Below are 19,753 nucleotides of genomic sequence, written 5' to 3'. Positions count from 1 at the left end.
TAGATGTAATCATCACCGTACCAACACGCAACGTCCATCTTTCTTGCAGTGGAGTCTCGCGAGAGTAGATTTTACGAGAATTACGGGGCTCATGCCCAAAACACCCTTCAATGGAAATTGCATTTGTATTTAGTCAAAATTTTAGAAGTATCACTTTTATTTTGTGAAAAATGTTATAGAAGCACAGCTTGTGAATGTGATATTTCTGAAATAATATGGATTTTCTTTAAACTTGGCATCCTTGTTTAATATGACTCAAGTGGATAAGTAATATTTTTAAAATTTAATATCACAATCATAATGATAAAACCTGTCATGGTTAACAGTATTTTTAAGATATTGTTAAAACATGCTTAGATTTATTTCAGAAAAGCACTGATACATTTTATAAAAGCCTCATAGGACATCTTATATCAGTGTTGCATTAAACTCATTCACGTGGTTTAACATTTTTCTAAGTTATAACTGCTTAGATTCAACAAAAGTACAGAAAAATCTGCATTTCTATGCTTTTCTGTGATGGGCTTTAAGCTGGACATCAAAGTGCATTGCATAGCTGCAAAAAATATGATTGGCTTGTAATAATGGAAGTGGGGCTTAGCTTAGCATCGGTCAGTCATCTGTAGGTGTGAAATCTTTGTATCAGTTCCAGATTATGTGGTAGGGATCATGTTTGGACGAATAGATGTAAAACTATTTCAGTTAGGCAGCTGCTCAGTTTAGACATACTACTTCATTTGTGTCTTTTTTAGATTATTTTTGAACTTATAACAAAATTGATCAACTTGAGAGTGTTATATGATTTGAAAAGTGAACAAATGCATAGACTGATTATAGAATAGCAGGTAGGGGTAGCTGAACACCTTTTGTTCTGACTGCAGAGCCTGAAAGCCTCCACAGGTTACATAACATCTTCAGAGAACAAAATCAAAAGAACTTAAGCAAGGCAAAGGCAAAGAGTTTCTAAATGTATCACAATGGCTCAATGTTAGATGTTCTCCCGTCCTTATTTCTCTATCCCCCTTAGATCTCCCACAGACATGCATTACCATGACAACCCAGAGAATCCTGGGTAACGACAAACAAGCTGTCAGCCGCTCAGGACTGTTTCTAGCAGAGCCACGGTGAAGATTTCACTGCTCTTATACAGAGAAACGTCACCGAGACAAAGGCTTCAACATGATTTATATTAAAGAGGAAAGACAAATCAAGTGGCAGAAAGCTTCAAAAACATGCGAAAGAGGAGCTATATTCAGTTAATTTAGGCTGCAGTGTGCACCAGAAATGCAGCCAGCGTCCTTGAGTAGAGAAATGCAATATATTTGTGAAAATAGTTCATATCAAAAATCCAATAAATCCCACTGTATGTGGATCAGGTGCCAGGATATTAGCAGCACTATGACTCATGATGGGGAGGGGGATCATGTCATCTTCTTACAGAATATGGGAGAGAGCATGACCTCGTCTTTTATGCAAAACAATCACACAAGTCATTTCAAATTTTATCAAGGGTTTTGGTGTCTTCTTGGTGCTTATCGCTTTAGCTTGACAGGAAATGTCATAAATGTTGAAAAGGCCCTTTAAGTTTTGATTTGAGCAGTCGTATCAAGTCATGTAATTTTATTACATTTTATGTTCTGATTAAAACAACTGGGATTAAAAAGCACCTCCAGTCTTGTGCAGGTGGCATTTATTGACATGAGCTTGAATCTTATTATTGATCATCTTGGTAAAAGACCCCATCAGTAGATTGCATGTGCATGTTTGACAGGAGTAGCATGAGGTTTGAAGTTATTTCATGTTATTTATAACAGAATGAATTAATAAATCTGCACAAAGACCACACAAAAACCCACAAGTGACAAACAAGTGTTGTGATGTGTCATTTTTATGTGAACATCCATGAAAGCGGTATCATACGCCAAACAAGTTCAACCCCACACAGACCACATGTACATGTACACAGATTGTTGTTGCTAGGCGATGCAGGCTGGTTAATGATGCTGTACGGTGCACTGGCATTTCCACACTTATACTTAAACCAAAGGAGATGAGCCTCCCTGATGTCAGGCACTCACATGGGCATAGCACAGGGGGGGAAGGATACTGATTACCCTACCCCACTGTCCCTCGAGAAACCTGGGATAAAAGTGTGATTTTATTAGTTTTTATTTGTAATTAGTACCATTATTGAATCAAAAGTGACTTTATGTCACTGAGCTTGAAAAAACAACAAAAAATAAATGAAACCGAACAGTTTGCATCTTGTTCAAACATGAAAGAGCCCAGCATATTGTTGTTTTCTAAAGTACATCAGTGTAAATGCATAAAGTTAGAGGTGAAAAAAGACATTACACAGTTTTGCATGTTGTATTTATTTTCTTTTAAGCCTCACATAAGTCTTATAATCAGGAAAATGACATTGAAATTAATGATCTCATTTACAGGATTCTTGTCACAAAGATGTGGGGGTTATCGTCTTACACTTTTGGAATAAACAAACATTAAAATGAAGCAAGCAGTGTTAAAATTGTTGACTAAAACTGTGACTAATAATGTTCGTCAACAGCCTTTTATTCCATGACAAAAACTAGACTAACAAAATGGATCTGTGATGAGTAAAACTGACAAAAGCTAAGTTTCGTTTTTGTCAAAATGACTAAAACTAGACTAAAATTTAATGTCGTTTTCGTCGGACTTTTAAAATCTGTTTGACCCCAGGTTTGGTAGGGTGCATAGAACACACTACCATGACTTGGTACCAGATTTAGGCAAGAAAATAAATGCTTGGACTAAAAGTAAAGACTCAAATGTGAGGACTTTTTATGGACTAAAACTAGACTTAAAGGGTAGAGATGACTAAAATGTGACTAAAACAAAAATGCATTTCATTTAAAGACTAAAACTAAGACTAAAATTAAAAATAGCTGCCAAAATTAACACTGGAAGGAAGTGAAACAGGTGCATTTAATTTCACCAAAGTAAAAATACTGCTCATTAATATAGGGAAATTGTTGTTTAGAAATATGTTAAATTCACAGATATTCATTAACCACAGCAACATTTTTCGTTCAACTGGCCAGCTTAGAGGGGCCCTTTGTAAATTTCTTCCTGGGGGCCCAAGATCCCTTGCTACGCCTCTGGGCACTCATGTTTACTTGTTTCACTTTGTTTCCCTTCAGAGGGCTGCAAGTTGGCTCTGGTAACCAACATCTTCTGAATGTTTCTCTGAATTTTGTTCTTTAGAAAATCCCTCGGAGCAATCTGATTCATGTGTTCTTTAACTGATGAATGCCATGTGCTTGTAAACTGAAAACTTATTTTTTTCTCTTAATTAGATGAGAGAAACACCCATTTAATGTCCATATAAGGACATGAGACTGGAGGGCCGTGTGCAGACAGCACACTGAACAGCTGGCATTCTTCTTCATTCAATGGTGCTTGTAAGCTACCACTGGACCACATATCTTCATAAAATAAAGAGTAAAGAACCATACTGCAAACCTTTCATAACAAAAAGGATGTTTTCGCTCTTCTCCAGGCCTGCTTGAGCATGAGTTTGTGATCGTACGGGTTGGGTTTGGTTGCACTGGTATATCCTCCTGAGACCTGAGTTTGGTTTGGAGTGCATTTTTATTTTCTCCCACTTATTTGGGACAAATATGGTCTGATAAGTTAAAATATCAGTCTTGTCATTGAACAGGAATTTCTTGGAAATTTTCTTTTCTACAACCCCAAAAATTCCGTTGTTAGAAATAAAAAATCTTTGAAAACTCTTACAATATCTTCTGAAAAGTACCCAAATATTTCTTTGGATAGTCCTGAAATCTTTCAGCGGAAATTTTTCATAAAGCCTGAATATTACAATAAAATTTCCCAAAAAATTCTACTCAAATTTCAAGCAAATTCCCCTACTGAAGTAAAATCCACCATAAATTTCTTGTCAAATTCTAGAAATTTTCAAAAACATTCTCCAAAACTCTACGAAAATGATGGAAACATCCCAAACCTCCTCAAGTTTTCTAGAAAAAAAAAACAAACAAAATGAAAAATTCAAAGGACAATCATGAACCCCAAATTCCCAATCCAATTTCCCAAAAATTTGGTAATAATTTCCCCATATTCTTATGAAAATGCATTAAAAATTGAAATCAGTTCAAAGCAACGAAACCCTCCAAAACATACAAACCTCTTAGTTTCCATGAAAATACTTTGATAACTTCCAAGTGAATTCCCTAAAATATCCAAACATTAAATTATCCCAGCATTTCAAGCAAATACCTTAAACTTGAATGGACATTTTGGATAATTATGTCATCAATTCTAATACCAGAAATGATTGCTATAATATAAGAAAGCCAAAATGTAATGTCCTCATATGTGGATGCAGGGTCTTAGGAGGATATACAGTGGCTGCCACTAGTGTAGCACTTATCTTGGATGTAGCTAAAGGGCCATTTTTATCATAAACTGGTCATTATTTCTTTATTAAAACAAGAGCAAAGAGCCAAACTAAAAGCTTTTCCTGGCAGATAAGATATTTTTGCTCTCCTCTTGAGTTATATCCAACAACAAGCTCCAAAGTTCATAAACTGACAGCACCTGCCTGCGAGCTCAGGCTTGTATTGTAGCTACACATATCTACTACCTTATTTTGACTCGCTGCTCTGATTCGCTCATAATGGACATTCGTCCAATCAGGTTCTGAGAATTTCTGAAAAAGTCCTGCCCTTCCCAGAGGCTTTGAATGGGAGATTTCCCTGATGAATGTGAAATATATCCATACACTGAATGCATGGAACAGTCTATCCAGCATGCCTGGTTAGAAGCTTCCAGAAAATATTCAGAAATATGTACAAAACAAATGGAAAGAAAAAGCAGAGGGCTCCATCCATATCTGCATGCTTATTGTGCAGAGCCTAATAAGCCTTTAGCCCACTAGTGTTTCATTGGGAATATATTGGCTGACCAAATTCGACTCACTGGATTGATTACTTTTCACAGGTGAAGCCATTGTTTCATGTTACAATGCTCGGCTAATAAGCAGCTCAGTGGAGTTGGCAGATCCAAAGGTCTGCGCCCAGAAGGAGCTGAACAACGGCAGGTGGGGGACGTGGAGCTGGAGACTGTTCAGAATCAGCCATTACAAAATGAGAACTAGAAAGGGCCAGTTTGGCTTTCAAAGTCTCCTACAGTACGGCATCAGTATGAACTGAACTCAGTTTAAAATGCTGCATGAGATTCTGCTTAGGAAATACCACATGAATAGTGAATAGAAAAGCTTATTTGTATTGATTTGACAGATCTAATTTTCTCTAAATTTCAACTTCACACCTTTGTGTTGATGCTGCCTTGGTCATAAATAAGTGGCAGATTAAAAAGGCAAGCAGCTTAGTTTACCAGGTGTTTTACTATCTTATTTTACAGAGCCACTCTTATTTCACAAAGCTCTCAAACATTTGGATTTAGGAGAGCACAGAGTCTGTTTAGAGAGCCAAAATAATACAGATTTTTATCTCTGCCGTGCACACAAAAATAGAGAGATGCAATTTTAGCCGAGCTTCCAGATAAAATCAGAGGAGCATATCATGGAGCATGAAGCACTCTCATGCAATCGCACGCACATGCACACAAACACACATTTGCACTTGCACACAAACACACACCAGCAGGCAGCAGCATGATGATGTCAGGACCAAAGTCACATCATCTGGGAGAGAAAACAGGCCAGAATCTCATCACAGCATCCTGAAATGAGATTACCACCCCAGCCTTGCTTTTATATAGAAGTCAATATATCATTCATCCCTCTCAGCCTCCTTCCCCTACAAATTGTATTAAATCCCAGATACGTCCCTTAGAATCAGGACTGGATTGCTGGGTGGGGTGGTGGGAAGACAGACAGACAGAGGAGAGAGAGAGGGAGAGAGAGAGGGAGATGTGTGGGTGTCGGGGACTTTACAGAGAGCTCAGCTTCTTCCTGCGTCACAAAAAGAGCACGCTCAGTCAAGGACATATTGAGACGTGTAAACTGAAAACATCACACAGGAGTTGGAGTCTGTCGTGTGTCTGCATCGGTATGCATGTCTTGCAAAATTCAGGTGAGCCGTTATGTCTCTGTGTCACACAAAATACACCCACACAAGCTGTGGATTACGGGAACAAAGCTGATGCTCCCAGATCGCTGCATGCACACGCAGCGGATGCTTCTACAATATATGGCCAGAGGTGTCTGGAGAGCTTAACTCTTCTCATTCATAGCTTGGGTTTTAAGATAAGGATTGCACATACCCATGAAGATATCAAGGAGCGACTACAGACTGCACCAAAACCTGGACGTACCAGCACTGATGTCACCTATGGATTTATGGAAAGGTATTTGAAAGCCATATAATGGTGGTTGCCATATTGGATTTGCTGTCTTCTCCAAAATTTCCATCAATCTTATCTATAGAATCAAGCTGGGGCTAAGCCTCCTGGTACATGGCTGCGGTAAGCCAAGATGTCAGCCAGCCAAACCATGAACCTTGCAGCAAAGCAGATGGATTGATTTGATTGGTCTGATTCCGTCTGTCATCATGCAGAGCCATCTTGCAAAGCTTCAAGCCGAAACCCTTGTTCCGAGTCTGAGAATGACAGTCTAACCAGTGCCATTTAAGGAAAAGAGGTGGTTGTAACAGACACGGTTAACTTTAAACAACTGCAAGCCTGTAAACAGTGGCTGCCACTGAAGAGATTAGCATGGATACAGCCTTGCACAAGCCAGATTCCATGTCTGTCCTCAAGCTGATCCACCTTGCAAAGCTTCAAGCTGAAACTCTTGATCTGAGTCCAAGAAAGACTGACCAACCTGCGTCATTCAAAGAGAAAGAGGTCGTAGTTAGACATTGTTCGGCAGAAGCAACCACAAGCCTGTAAACAATGTCGACCAGTGAAGAGGTTAGTGTGGATACATCCTTGCAAAGCTGATGGATTGGCCGTATACCATGTCTGTCATTTGACATATCCATCCTGCAAAGTTTCAGGCTGAAATACTTGTGCTCAGCACAAGAATGGATGGACCAGTCAGAGTCATTTTAAGGGGAATGAGGCAGTAACTACAGGCGGAGTTTAGACTTACTGCAAGCCTATAAACAATGGCGGCCAGGGAGGGCATCCGCTCAGATGTAGCTATAGTGGCAGTTTTAGTAGAACTAGTCCAAACTTATTATAAGAAGAGCAAGGAGTCAAGCTGAAAGCTTTTCTTGGTGGTAAAAATGTTTTTACTCTTCTCCCGACTGGCCAAGCAAGAGTTTGATATACCTGAAAAATGTTGTTGTGACTTGAAAAGGATCGCCTGTTGAGCTCATGGTTTACTCTTTGATGGTGGTGGATGCCTACTACATTAAAATCTTTGTTTTTCTGATTGGTCTGTATGACAAATTGAACATTTATCCAGTCACCCTCCTAGATTATGCTTTTTGAAAGGCCAATCCTGATGTTGTATAAGGTTAGGTGTTAATGGGGCTTCCTTGACTTTTGGAGCCAGCCGCAAGTGGACACTTGAGGAACTTTTTGCACTTTGTGTAGGCTTCATTTTATTACCATGGTGATTGCTACGTGCTTAAACAAAATGCCGGCTTCAAGTTTGTGGTGAACAGGCTAAAGGATGCCGCTTTCCAGACATGCAGTGGAGCAATTCAGGTTATGTAGGAGAGTTGTGATGAAACGTTACGATGTGTACATCTATTAGAACAACAGTGACTCAAAAAAGTGACCAAAAAGGATTCAGTAAATTCCTCCCCTTCCCATCGATGATTGAAGCCAGTGCTAAACCACAGATCCTAAAACAGCCACTAGAGCCTTATGTGAAACCACCATCTCCACATCAGTATTACATAACTTAACAGCCTGGTACAGCAGCTGTTTAAGTCACTTTAGCTCCTTTTCCCTTGTATAAATACTGTATGGTGGTGAATTTTTATAAGTCTTAAAGTTATGCATAATTAAAGACATGGCCTCTTTGACTGACAGATGGGTGCCCCTATCTGCCTACCAGGTCTAACCTTGGTTAATTGGGCTACTGAACTTGACCTCTTGGGATTTCCATCCTCTGCTTCAAATATGGATCTAGTGTATCAAAGCAAAGCCAAAAAATCTATGTGGCTGGACTGGGAATACATCAAGTTTTTATGCTTCAGCAGTTAATGTGAGGAACTTGTAAATATCTAACACACAGCATACAGATTTATATGCATAATGATGGACAACAGGCTATAAAAAACAGGAAACTTTTCTTTTACCCGTTTAAAGCCTTTTTCAGATAACATTCAGCTGTTTTGCTCCAGCTTGACTAAAAATATCGTGCAAAAAACTTTAAGTAGAATTGAAATAAAAATGAAGAAGAATCTGGTGCAGGCTTGGATATATGGTCCAGGTCTGTATCATAGCTGTTTTCAGGAGATGGCACGTGGTGCATTGTGAAAAAGAGCTAAATGTGTTTAAAAGGCTGATTAAATGTGTCCCATTCAGAGCAAAAAGGACAATACTCCCCTTTTATTAAAGTCTGATTTATTCATGGAAGCATGAACAAACACAGAATATGAAACACATTAAAAATAAAACATGTCAGAAGCATTTAATATGGAATAACTTAAAAAAAGCTTTCTAATTTATCACAATCTAGTGAATGTATACCAGTAATAAGAAAAGGACTACATAACAGGTAGATCAAATACTCTAATCCGAGGGTGCAAGCTCTCTTTCCGGTTACAATACATTTAAAGGGATGCTTCAACATTTTGGCAAATTCGCCCATTGCCATAATTTCTATAGTCTTAGTAATAGGTTTGTTTCCTTTAGTTGTTGGTGCAAGCTGTTTTTAGATCTTGGGGGACCGATACACCAGCTGCACAGCTAACGCTATGGAAGCAGACGGTATTTTTTTGCTTTCCCTCATCAAACTCATCAAATACACAATCCAACAACTCCAAAACGCTCTCATGGACAAGTTGTGACCTGTACATTCACCACGCTATGAAATAATCATGGAACATTACAAGTTGGAGATGTTTTTAAGTTAAATGCAAAGCCAGAATTACACTCCAGACTTGGCTGCTGCACTGTGTCACTCCGCCCAGTGGTTTACTCAAGAAATAGTTCAGAGTATTTGCTTCATGTGTCGTAATGTTCCATAATTATACGTTATTATTTCAAAGTGTGGTGAATGTTCAGGTCACAACTTGTCCTCGGGAGCGTTTTGGAAACCTTGAAAACGCTCTGGCAGGAAGCTACTGTGGCTACTAGTGGCGGGAGGCTTTATTACAGTTGTAGAAGAGCATTTGGCTAGGATTATTACTTAAATTGACCTGTAAATCTTAAATCGTCTAATTTGATAACCAAATCTAACAGATAGCCAGCTAACTGTGTGACCCCCTAATAATAACAGTAAAAAATGACTGAAAATATGTTCATGAATAGAACTTTTTACACTCCTTTGAAACAGCAACATTTGTATTCATAATTCATGTTAATTATATTAATTATTTAAAGATATGAGCAAAGGGAATGTGTTATCAAATTTACAAAGCTTCTATGGACAGATGTGAGATGACATGAGAGTGATTACATTTACACTTTGATTGCATTTATCTTTTATTCTGATTATTTAATCAAAATTAAAGAGATTTTTTGAGAGCATCACTCAAAATACATATGTGGTTAACCCAGCTAAAGTGCATAGGTCAGTGTGATGGTAAAATCTTTTCTCTGGCTGGTTATTTCATAATGATCCTCACTACTCAAAGCAGCAGCAGTTTAGTGACAATATGCAAATACTAACGGCCCTTTTTTCGGCAAACTAAATATGCAACATGACTGTACGTGTCTTTTTTTAATAACATAAGTTGGTTACCCTTTGCCAGATGGGCTGCTTTAAAAATGTGGGGGATACAGAAAAGCCTGGCACAGGCTACAAGATTTTTTAAATGTTAACCAGTTATGTCAATGTAAGAGACCCTGCACATGATGACCAGTACAACAACAGATTCAGATTATGGCTTGGTGGGTAGACTAAGTCGTGGGTTTGATGCCCAGCTCTTACTGTCACATGTCGATGTGCTCTTAACACTTAACCCCAGTTTGCTCCCACTGCTGTGTTCAAATGTGCATGGATGCATTTGAATAGGACTGGCTAATACTGATGGACAGTTCCCCATATCTGTCACCAGTGTATGAATGTGATGTAAAATCACTTTGAGTAGGCTAGAAAAGTGCTACAAAAGCTCAAGTCCAGTGGCAACAACCAGCGTTTTCACTCCCAGAACTCAGAATCTCTGACTTTAAAGGGGACATATTTCACCCTTCTAAGACAAGTTTATATTGGTCTCAGGGGTCTCCAAATCATGCCTGTGAAGTTTGTTGCTGAAAAAAACACTCTAGTATAGGATATTTGCATGTCTAAAAACCCCTCTGTTTCAGCCCTTCTCAGAACAAGCCATTTCTGTGTCTATGGCTTTAAATGTTAATGAGCTGTCTGACTCCACCCCTGACCATATCCCTCCCGGGAAATGGATGTGGCACTCCTGATGTTACAGACACTTTTATCCAAAGTTGAGGGCCTGACTGGGATTCCAACCATCAATCTTCCAGACCTTAGTCAGCAGGGTAACCCACTGAACTATCTAGCATCTCAGCTGGTAACTGGTAGCCTCCAAGTGGGGGAGGGCCAACCAAAACTGGGGCCGGGTGCTTTCTCCCCATGTTAGGTCACAAGGGTTAAAATCTGAGAACGGCTTGTTTCAGCACACATTTTCTGAGAGGTGGAGAAAGAGGGGGGAGAGGGAATGGATTTTTCTGGTACTTGAGGGGATTGTGAACAGGCCAAGGACACATATTTAAGTTAGAAAAGCCTGAAAAAGTGATTTGTGCATAATATGTCCCCTTTAAGGTAAACACGCTAATGTAGCTAGCTGATAACTACCTGCTTTATCTACTGCCCAAGCGGAAACCTCCTGTCCTGAAAAATGAAGCCAATGCAGGAGTGCAAAAAAAATTACAGTCTGGCTGCAGGAGCACCGTAAGTCCCGTACACAACACCTGTTAAACATCTGTTTTTTACACTAGCATAAAACTGTTTTACAGCCTGGTTCAAAATACTAAACGTGTCTCATTAGCTAATTTCTTTATGAGCTCTCACTGTACGGAGGTTGAATTTTTTTTTGTACCACAATTGTTTCGATTATATCAAGGAAAAACCTCTCTGTGCACTGATTGGTGCACCCCATTCCATTGACAGATGGCTCGACAGGCAGGTGCTACCATCAGAAGGCTAGCTTTAGTGCTAACTTAGCTGACAGGAAGTCAAGCTCAGTGGGCGGGCTCTTGTCTGCCGTTAGATTGATCCAAAGTTCGGTTGAGAGCGATTTCAATACGGAAGCCGCCATGGATTGGCTTCAAAAGCTGTTAAGAGTCCACCTATTGTAATCAAATAGCTGACATCACACAGGCTTTGTCCAGTTCTTTCTACAGTTTATGCTACTGCCTTAGGAATTTGGTCCAACTCTTCTCTATGTTGATATGATAGTGGTATGTTTTACGGGACACTTTGAAACATTTAGCCATAAATCAAAGAGTTGCTCCAACATTTACTGCCATTGCCATAGCTGTGTTTGTTGTGCTTCCTCATTACTCATTACTAATGCTTTCTATCCTAACAAACCTGCTCGTGCCTGCTCGGCTGTCCTTGGTGTTCCCCCCACACAACAGGATTGCTGATTGTAAATATTGATCATGTGCAATATTTATGATCTTAAGTCAGAGCAGCTCTGACTGTCACCTGAGCAGGGAAAGATTACCCAAACACACCACTTGAAAATGAGCTAAGATGATCTTTAAAAACTGCTATAATTTGACTTTTGCTGACTTTGGTCAGAAGGGGGAATTTGGCCTAAAATCAGCATGATTATCTCATATTGCATGCCCTGCTTAACACTTCCTCAGGCACTGCTAGAGCACTGTAAAAAATAGACACAGGAATAACATGGAATAATCATGCAGGCCCTTATTCAACCCTGCAGAGATCAAAAGCAGGGTTTCACCCATAAACAAAGGGTCAACCCGCATAAAACTGAAGCCTTTTTGCTGCAACATGATAATTCATTTTAAACCACTTTGCTGTGAGAAGCTATAAAAACGTGCACATCCTCACTCTTGGTGGATTACTGATGTTTACTTTGAGACTGTCAGCAGCATGGTACCTTCTAAAGTCATAAAATCCACTCTCTCAGAAAAAATCTACCGTGCTTTGGCATCTGATCAGCCCTCAGTCTCGGGCGCGTGCATGCTTTGAACCACTGCAGCCTTTGAGTTGTGTCACTGCAGGGCAGGACACGAGCTCACGCATGCACCTGTGGCTCATTGTCTGCATAATCTTGAATCTTTTAATTTTTATCTTACTAACAAAGTCTCTGGAGACTGGGGTATCTGTTTTTGTCTCTGTAAAAAATTGGTGCTGCAGTTTACTGAGAAGGAAAATAAAAAATACAGCAGAGGAACAAGAGGAGAGAAAACACCACAGTATGCAGACTTACGGCTCAGTGCTTCCAGCCACAGAGAACATATCCCCACAGGAAGACGGAGAAAAAAGTCTACTGTCCTTACACTGTACCTCATCACACAGCAGCGTGACTCACCCGCCCTCCTCCTCCCCCCCTCGCGCTCTACAGTTGCCAACTCAGCTATTTAGCTCACGTCTGCCCTCTCTGACCATGCATGGCCTCACCCCTCCTTCCTCCCCTCCTGCTCACCTCTGTTCTCCTCTTCTTTCTCTCTCTCTCTCTATTGGCTTCTGCTGCTTCACAAACCCACTCACGCACATACGTGGCAGCACTGCACACGCATGCATTTACGGCACTTTAAATACTTGAGATGCAAATGTAACATAAAAGAGTGTCCTGATCAGCAAAAGGTCTTGAAGCCAATCACAGTAATGAGATCCTTTGGGATGCGTGTGTACATGACTGTGTTGTATTATGTGAAGCGGTTGGTGTGTGGTCATGCGTCCTGTTTTTTGGTGATTGTCAATGGAGCTCTCTATGGCAGCTAAACAGATGACCACTGTCTGCCTGACCACGTTTTCTACAATTAGAAATGAGTTACTGTCAGAATATTTGGCTCTACTTCTTCCACCCTCACAGCTCTTTGAAGTGAGCAGCCAGCAGCTGTATCAATGGGCCGGGAGCCAATCAGAAGCCAACTAGGCCTCCTTATGCTTTGGCCCGCATGCAGCAAAACACTAAAGTCTTTGATTTGAGTGACAAGATCATTTTTGTGATCAGTGGATGATAAAAATGAGCTCAGATTCAGATATTATGATGAGTCTGTGCAGCATCAAGTCTGACGCCTGCCTTTCTCTTTATTTATATTAGTTTGGCAGCGTGAGCAGTTCTGCCTTCGAAGTAGAGCTACATCTGCATCTTTCTCAAGTTTACTGTACCTAATTAAGCTCCTGGCTCCCAACCCATGCAGCGGCACACTCACAGAAAGCTCCAGCGCTGTTTTAAGATTTTTCTCCATTTTAGTGTAATTTTAGTAATTCTTTAAATGTAGTGAATCTGATACATTGTTACAGTTTAAAGCAGGGATGTCAAACTCAACTCTTATTTTTATAATGACTGGCACACCGGTATAAGGTCTGCAGATTTCCTCCAATTAAAAAAATGTAAACTTAATACTGATGATTTAAAGTCACAGCATTTTGAAAAAGTAAAGAGTTAAAAGAGAAAAAAAAGTCAGGAATGTGGGTAAAGAAATTAATTTGTGTTTTCATTTATTATTTTCACTTTTGTATCTCACAGTTGTGAATTTAACTTCTGATTTTGACTTTCTATTTAAAATTTTGATCTTTAAAAGGCTTAATTTTGAATTTTGTCTCATATTTTGAACACTTGAGTCAAAATTTTGACTTTTATTTCATTTCATGACCTTTTAAACTCATTATTTTAATTTGATCTCATATAATTGCCTTTTAAACACATGATTTTGACTTATATCTCAAATTTACCATTTAAAATTACAACTCAAAATTTTATCCCGTATTTTTGGCTTTGAAACTCATGATTTTAACTTTATTCTCCCATTTTTGTATTTTTAACTCAGGTTATTTAATTTTATCTTATATATTTGACTTTTAGACTTATAATTTTGACTTTGATCTCATATTTTTTTACCTTTTAAACTCATGATTTTGACTTTTATCTCATACATTTGCATTTTAAACACAGAATTTTTACTTTTATCTCATATTTTGGCCTCTTAAACGCATGATTTTGACCTAAATATCATAGTTTTTCCTTTTAACCTCAGGATTTTGACTTTAATGTCACATTTTGGCCTTTTAAACTCAGAATTTTGAATTTTCTCTTAAATTTTTACCTTTTAAACTCATGGTTTTAACTTTATTCCTACATTTTCATATTTTAAACTCAGGATATTTAATTTTATCTTGTGTATTTGCCTTTTGAAGTCATGATTTTAACTTTCATCTCATATTTTGGCCTTTTAAACTCATGAATATAAATTTTAACTCATATTTTTGCCTTTGAATCTTATGATTTTGACTTTCATCTTATATTTTGGGCTTTTTAACACAGGATTCCAACTTTAATATCATAGTTTGGTCTTTTCAACTCATTATTTTGACTTTAATATCATATTTTGGCCATTTCAACTCATGATTTTGATTTTTTTCAGTATTTTGATATGTGAAACTCATGATTTTGTCTTAAATATCTGTTTTTTGTTTTTTTTTTTTGTTTTTTTTTTTTTGCATTTTAAACTTTTTTACTTTAATCTCATATATTTGCCTTTTAGAAAATTTTGATGTGTAATGTTGTGTTCTGGCCTTTTTCAATACTAGGTTTGACTTTTATCTCTTATATGCTATGTTATAATTCATTGCTGGTGAAAATGAGGTTGACAGTTTATGGTTAAATGTTGACCCTCTTAGGCTCTCAGGTTAAACCTACATTCAGAATCCGGCCCCTGCTGTGATTGAGTTTGACCCCCCTGGAACTAAACCCCTGAAACACTGTTTTAGATGACGACTTCTGTATATGGGAATTTAGTAGTTCTGTTTGTCAGTCTGGGTCCAGATATTTACATTTTAGAAGAACGTTTTTAAATCCCACATTGGTGTAGTGACTGCCCTCTACAGGTTGAAACCATCTAATGCAGCTGAATCTTTGAAAAATTTCTACTGGCTGATCTGGTGCCAAGAGAATATGTGATGCCATCTGTTGTCAACACAGAGCTCAACAGTTTCTGTCTACTTTTTCCCCTCACTTGTAGCGAACCACAGTCAAAATCTGAGGCTCAGTCAATCAGAGATGTTGCTGCTACACCCTAGGATTGTGGGTAATGTAGTTGTAAACAAGCCATGCCTTTGCTTGTGTCCTCTACATGACCTTATATCATCCTTTCACACTTAGGTAGCCCATTCTAAGTCTGCCTTGAATGGTTATAACATTGTGGATGATAATCAGCTGTGGCTGATAAGGGACAGCAGGAAGGAGAGAGTAGGCATGTCTAATCCCTTCTCCTTCCCAGCACTTTGCATGACGTTTGGTATTTATGGGAATTCCAGGGTAGATGCTCCTCAGCTCTGGGGTTCAGTCACTCCTTAAACATTCCTCCACTGTTCAGAAACAGAGCAGGTAACTGTCTTGTCTTGTTGCTCTGATTGGCCCGTCATGAATGTGACAGATAGAATCTTCCTCCAGTCCAGAGAATTTTTAGAAAAGTCCTGCCCTTCTGAAACACTTTCTATGGGAACTTTCCCAGATGAATGTGAAATACATTCATGCAATAGATACATCAAACAGTGAGTCAGGTTACCTCTCCCTGGTCTGGCATTTCACCAGGCATCCCAGATAGCTGTGGTCAGCTGTATACTAGGTTTTAACCTGGTCTTTTTAAAGATTATATTTATTTATATGACAGGACAGGACAAAGACAGGGAATATGGGGAGAGAGAATAGGGGAAGACATGCACTGATCAATGTATTGAGGGCTATAGCCTTTGCTTATTGGCTCCACCCACTGAGCTATTGGTGCTCTTTTAGTTTGTTTATTCTTTAAACTGGTGAAATTACATGGAGTAAATGGTTCAATTCGATATCGAGATGCATCATGGGTCATCCAGTGCATCCTATAGTTAATGTAATTGTTCCAGATATCACATAAAATCCCTCTCTTTGACTGTAAAACAAACAAAATTTCTGATGTTGACGGATGATTTGGGATAATATGAAAACTGAACAATCTTTTTTAACTGAAAAATCTGAATCAGACACCAATTACCCTGTAGGACTTATTGTTAGAAGTGATGAAGATTAGTGTGTCTTCATAAGCTGCTGTCTGAGTAAATGAGAAACTATTCGCATCGTTGACAGCTGCTTTCTAGCCTCCACGTGGGCCGTAGGTTTATATATATAACATATCAGTGAGTGAGATGATGCCTCATCTCTGAAGGACACGAGACTCTCTTTTGGTAACTTTTGTGTATTCCTGCCATCCTTCTTTTACAATATAAAAAAGTGAGCATGAAAGATGTCAGAGTTTGGTGGCATTCAGTCGTGTTTTTAAAGCATATCGTGTTCATGGATTAAGTACAAATCTAACCCTTCTTGGCTTGCATGAGACCCAGCGTGTAGGAGGAAACTGCCAATCACACAGTTAACAGCTTGTTTGAAATTCTCTCAGTTGAAAACAGTGAATGTTTAACCTCACCAAGAACTGCCAAGGCAGAGCTGCAAAGGCTCATGGTAAAAATAGTACAATGTATTTCCTTTTCATAATAAACATCTAAATAAAACATCTGTGTTTTGTATTCATATCACCACCTCTTCACTCATGCCAAGTTTAAGTCTCTCTGAAGCGGCTGCTATTTGTTGAGACATGTTTTCTGCTCGGCTCAAAGACTTGATGCTCCCAAATCCTGGAAACACGCAATGTTATCTGAATGTACCGCTGAACCTGAGGCTTCATGCTGAATAATGATGTTAACATGGTCCAATAAGCTGCACACATTCAGATTCCCTTTAAGAGACTTAAAATAGAGGATCTTACCTCTCTGATGCAGACGTCTGTGCGAAAAAATAGGAGCGACAGAACGACACTAAGAATAGCCTCTTTGGATTTTATAAGGCGAAAACATGGCAACCAGTTATAACCTGTATAAAACAGTTCTTTCAATAGTTGTTTCCAACTTCACATACTCAATGGCTTATTTAAACTATCTTTGGAGCGTTTTAACTGGGCTATGAAAAACGTTCCATTATCTTGCTAATTTGGTAATTTCCAGACATGTATTTCACAATTTGCATTGATTTTTTTTTCTAATTTCTGCACTGCATCGCCCAAGGCTAACTTTCACATAGAATGTTCACAATGTCAGTGAAATACTTGGCTGTTTGGTCAGGCTATGGAATATTTTGCATTGAGTGAAAAGATTTCAGAACCCATAGACTTTATTTGAATACCTTTCATCACTTTCACAGCGTCTGATTGTAGCGTAGCAATTCACTGCATGCAGTTTATCCTTCTACCTAAAAGTTGTAATTTTGCAAAGCAGATGAATTCCCTAGATATCATGTCTGTCATTTGAAGGTTGCCATCTTGCAAAGCTTTAAGCTGAAACGCTTGAGAACCAGTAAGGACCAATCATTTTAGAAGAAAGTGGTGGTAGCTATGAGCGTGGTTTGGCTGAATTGACTACAAGCCTGTAAACAATGGTGGTCAATGAAGCGATTAGCATAGATGCTTTTAGGGAGCCTTCAAATAGCAACTTAGCACTTTTAGAGTATTATTTTAGAATGGCTGTCGTCTAGAGCACTTTATTATCATGACTTGGTTTTAATCTGCAATGTTTGTTTGGGCATTTTAATGTCAGCTTTTAATGTATTTTGTGGATTGTGTCTTGAGTTGTGAATCTTTGTTGTTTTTCGCCTCTTGGATGCTGAGCTCCTGTCTGCACAACAAATTAACCCTTTTGGGTACTAATAAACAACCTTGAACCTTGAGATGCAGCTGTAGTGGCAGTTTTATGATAGTAATAAAAAATGATAATAAAAGCAAAGTCCCGCATTGAAAGATCTTCTTGGCGGGAATTTTCTTTTGCTCTTAGGACAGTCGGTTGGGAAGGAGGATTGACACAACCCAGGTCATGCTCTGGATGTCCTTGCAACTTGCCAGGAGCATGGGAAAATAATCTGTTGAAATGAGGATATAGTTGTATGTAGGCTGTGCCAGGCTATACTGACTTAGAACCAAAGCAGTGCTTTGGTTCTAAGTTCTAAGAATGCTGCCCCCATCATGGTTTATTGATGATATAAATTCATGTATGTTCGACCATTGGTGCCTATTCATGCAACTTGCTGACATCTTTTTAACCCCTTTTCACCATGGCTTTGCTCATTGTTGCCACCCTTTTACTCTCAACACACTGTTAGACCTTATAACCCATTTTTACTACTTTATGCAGCCATTTGACATTGCCATTTTTTAACCTTTTTTTTTGCTAACTTCTGCATATTTTGGCATTTAAAGCCATTTTAACCGTTAAGGCCCAATTTTAGCAACTTTTAACCTTTGTTTTTGCCAATTTTGGCCCATTTTTTGACATCCTAAGCCATTTTTGGCCTTCATTTGCCCATTTTAACCAATATTCTTCACTTTATCAAACCACTTGACAGCCTTTTATTTCCCCATTTTTGTTCATTTTGGCCCATTTTTGCCACTTCAAGCCATTTTGACCTTTATTCACCCATTTAAACCACTTTTAACCTATTTTTACCATTGTTTCAGCACATTTTGTAAGTAAATATTGCATTTTGTCATCTTCTCCACTTTATTGAGCCATTTCTTCATTATTTCTTGCTTTTTTTAACCCATTTTGCCACTTTTGACCCATTTTCAGTACTTCAAACCATTTTGGCCTTTATTTGGCCATTTTTTCCACTCTATAACTGATTTTTGCCACTTTTTAACCCCTTTTCACCACTGTTTCTTCTCATTTTGCTAGTTAATCCAATTTACCCATCATTGTCACTTTGAACCCATTTTCACTTCTTTATCCTGCCATTTTTTCTACTCTTTTCCCCTTTTTTGCCACTTTAAACCTAATTTTCCCATGTGTTAAGCTGTCCCAGTTCCCTCTGTTTCATTTACTGGTATCCTTACATCGTGGCTTAGCTATGAGGTCTTTATGTACTTTCCAAGTGGTGTATTTCAGTGTACCCATCCACACTGTAATTGCTACCATAGGAAAAGGTCATTCTGTTTTTAGAAATCTTTACAAAGGACCGTGATTTTGCTGACCTTCATGGGTCCCCCATTTGGCTGGGCCCCTTTATCCCCCCTTACAGGCGGCCTTCGTGGTAGACAAATCCATAATGAGGATGTTTTAGTGTACTTAAATACACTAACCATACTGCTGGACAATATGAAGTTGATTTCCATCTGATATTCTGACCTACATTTAAACAACAATTGCACTACATGTAGCACGCATTAGACAGTGAGCAATGTTCCTACACAATAAGCAGGACTCCTTTGTGATACTGGATTGTAAAATAGCTTTTGCATTGGTATGATGAAGCTCCTCTGAGGTATTTAATCAGCTGCATACCAAACCAACCATACTGTATTTTATCTCCTCACAACTTCTGAACACAATAGTGGAGAGATGAATAATGAATGAGTTATCTATTGCCAC

The sequence above is a fragment of the Cheilinus undulatus genome, linkage group 4 (genome assembly GCF_018320785.1).
Source record: "Cheilinus undulatus linkage group 4, ASM1832078v1, whole genome shotgun sequence".
Lineage (NCBI taxonomy): Eukaryota > Metazoa > Chordata > Actinopteri > Labriformes > Labridae > Cheilinus > Cheilinus undulatus.
This window is presented reverse-complemented; position numbering follows the sequence as displayed.